The sequence below is a fragment of the Prionailurus bengalensis genome, chromosome B2, assembly GCF_016509475.1.
Source record: "Prionailurus bengalensis isolate Pbe53 chromosome B2, Fcat_Pben_1.1_paternal_pri, whole genome shotgun sequence".
NCBI classification, from domain to species: Eukaryota; Metazoa; Chordata; class Mammalia; order Carnivora; family Felidae; genus Prionailurus; species Prionailurus bengalensis.
Genome location: NC_057349.1, coordinates 135,056,838 through 135,059,791, shown reverse-complemented (window position 1 = coordinate 135,059,791; position 2,954 = coordinate 135,056,838).

Genomic DNA, 2,954 nt, shown 5'->3' with positions numbered 1-2,954 from the left:
TGTGATATTCTCTGTGAATCTGTGATCTAATAGGAAAAATAAGACAAGTACAGGACTAGGACAAAAACATGTTTTATTTGACCATGCAAAGTTCAGAGAAGGATAAGAAATGGGCAGTTTAATGAAATCTTTGTGAAGAAGTCATTTGGTACCTTAAAGGTTGGGTATAATTTCAAGAAGAAGAAATATGGCAGGGGCTCTCCCAAGAAGAATAAACAGTGTAAGTAAGGACATGAAAGTAGAAAAGCACAGGGGACAAGTTACCTGCTCTCAGGTAATTTGGCTTGTTTAGAGTATGATATGCTGGGGAGAGTCTGGGTAAGACAGTGGAAAGAGAGAAGATAACCGACATTTATTGAGTTGGGAATTTATTCTAAACATTTAACGTGCACAGTTGACCCTTGAACAATACAGATTTGAAGTATGTGGGTCCACTTACACACAGATTTTTTTTCAACAAATTATATTGGAAAACTTTTTGGAGATTTGCAACAATTTGAAAAAACTCACAGGTGAACTTTATAACCTAGAAATACTGAAAAAACCTAAGAAAAAGCTAGGTAAGAATACAGAGTATAATACTTACACAAAATAAGTGTTAATTGTGTTTACGTTATTAGGTATCTGGTCAACAGTAGGCTATTAGTAGTTAAGTTTGGGGGGAGTCAAAAGTTATATTCAGATTTTAGACTGCATAGGGGGTTGCTGCACCTAACCCCCTGTGTTGTTCAAGGGTCAACTGTACTAAACTGTATTTTGAGCATTACATAGTGCTCAAAATAATTCTATTAGGATCATTATTGCCCACATTTGAAGATGCAGAAACTGAGACATGGCTTGCCAAGATCACACAGTTCGTGGTAGAACTGGGATTTGTACCCTGCAGTTTGACTCCAATTGTCTTTTTTTTCCTTTCCTTTTTTTTTTTTTTTTTTTTTAAGAAAGAGAGTAGTAGAGTGGGAGTGGGGAGGGGCTGAGGGGGGCAGCAAGGGAGGGAGGGTGGGAGGGAGGGAGGGAGGGAGGGAGAGAGAGAGAGAGAGAGAGAGAGAGAGAGAGAGAGAGAGAGAGAGAGAGAATCCCAAGCAGGCTCCACACTCAGCACCAAGCTTGATGTAGAGCTTGATCCCAGGACTGTGGGATCACGACATGAGCTGAACTCGAGTCTGACACTCAACCCACTAAGCCTCCCAGGCACCCCTCCATTGCTTTTTAATCACTAAGTTAAAGGAATCATTGAAGTTCTGGAGTAAGGAATTGACATGATCAGAACTATTTATTAGAGAGATTAATCTGGCACCAGTGTAACATGAGTTAGTGGTAAGCTATTTTGCCTTGAAGAGTTCTTTTAAAAGTTCTCTTTACCAGGGCACCTGGGTAGCTCAGTCAGTTAAGTGTCCAACTCTTGATTTCAGCTCAGGTCATGATCTCACAGTGTGTGAGTTTGAGCTCCTCATTGGGCTTTGCACTATCAGAACTTGGGATTCTTGCTCTCTCCCTCTCTCTCTGCCCCTCCCTCACTCACACTGTCTTTTTCTCTCTCTCAAAATAAACTTAAAAAAATTCTCTTTACCAGGGGCGCTTGGGTGGCTCAGTCGGTTAAGCGTCCGACTTCGACTCAGGTCCTGATCTCATGGTTTGTGAGTTTGAGCCCTGCATCAGGCTCTGTGCTGAGGGCTCAGAGCCTGGAGCCTGCTTCGGATTCTGTGTCTCCTTCTCTCTCTGCCCCTCCCCCAACTTGTGCTCTGTCTCTCTCTGTTTCTCAAAAATAAATAAATGTAAAAAAAAAAAAAAATTTTTTTTTAAATTCTCTTTACCGATTATTAATCTGAATTTTCACATTTGCTATTAGCAAAGATTACTAAGATTTGTTAATGCCAGTGTTGACCATACCTTGTTTGGAAGAATTGTAAATTAATATACCTTTGTGGAAGGCAATTTGACACTGTCAGGATTTTATTTTATTTTTTGGCATATCTTTTCCTTTATTTTTTTTCCTTTTTAAAAAATTTTATTTCAGGGGCGCCTGGGTGGCTCATTCGGTTAAGTGTCCAACTCTGGATTTTGGCTCAGGTCATGATTTCATGGTTAGTGGGTTCAAGCCCCTGCATCCAACTCTGTGCTGACAGTGCAGAGGCTGCTTGGGATTCTCTCTCTCCCTCTCTGCCCTTCCTCTACTCATGTGCGCGTGCATACGTGCTCTCTCTCCCTCTCTCAAATAAACTTAAAAAAATTTTAATTTTCAACTCCAGTATCATTAACATACGGTGTTATGTTATAGATATACAATATAGTGATTCAACAATGCCATACATCACCCAGTGCTCATCACAGCAAGTGCACTCCTTAATCCCCGTTGCTTGTTTTACCCACCTCCCCTCTGGTAACTATCAGTTTGTTTTCTATGGTTAAGAGTCTGTTTCTTGGTTTGTCTCACCCTTTTTTTGTTCCTTTTGCTTGTTTGCTTTAGTTTCTTAAATTCCACATATAAGTGAAATATGGTATTTGTCTTTCTCTGGTGGACTTATTTCACGTAGCATTATACTGTCTAGCTACATTCATGTCCTTTTAAATTCAAGATTTCATTCTTTTTTATGGCTGTATAATATTCCTGTGTGTGTGTGTGTGTGTGTGTACGTACACACACACATATGAACCACATCTTTATCGATTCATCTATTGATGGACAGTTGATGGACACTTGGGCTGCTTCCAATTTGGCTATTGTAAATAATACTACTATAAACATAGGAGTGCATGTATCCCTTTGAATTAGTGTTTTTATATTTCTGAGGTAAATACCCAGTGGTGCATTTACTTGATCTAAGGGTAGTTCTATTTTTAACTTTTTGAGGAACTGTTCTCTAGAGTAGCTGCACCAGTTTGCATTCCCACCAACAGTGCAAGAGGGTTCCTTTTTCTCCACATCCTTGCCAACACTTGTTGTTAATTATATT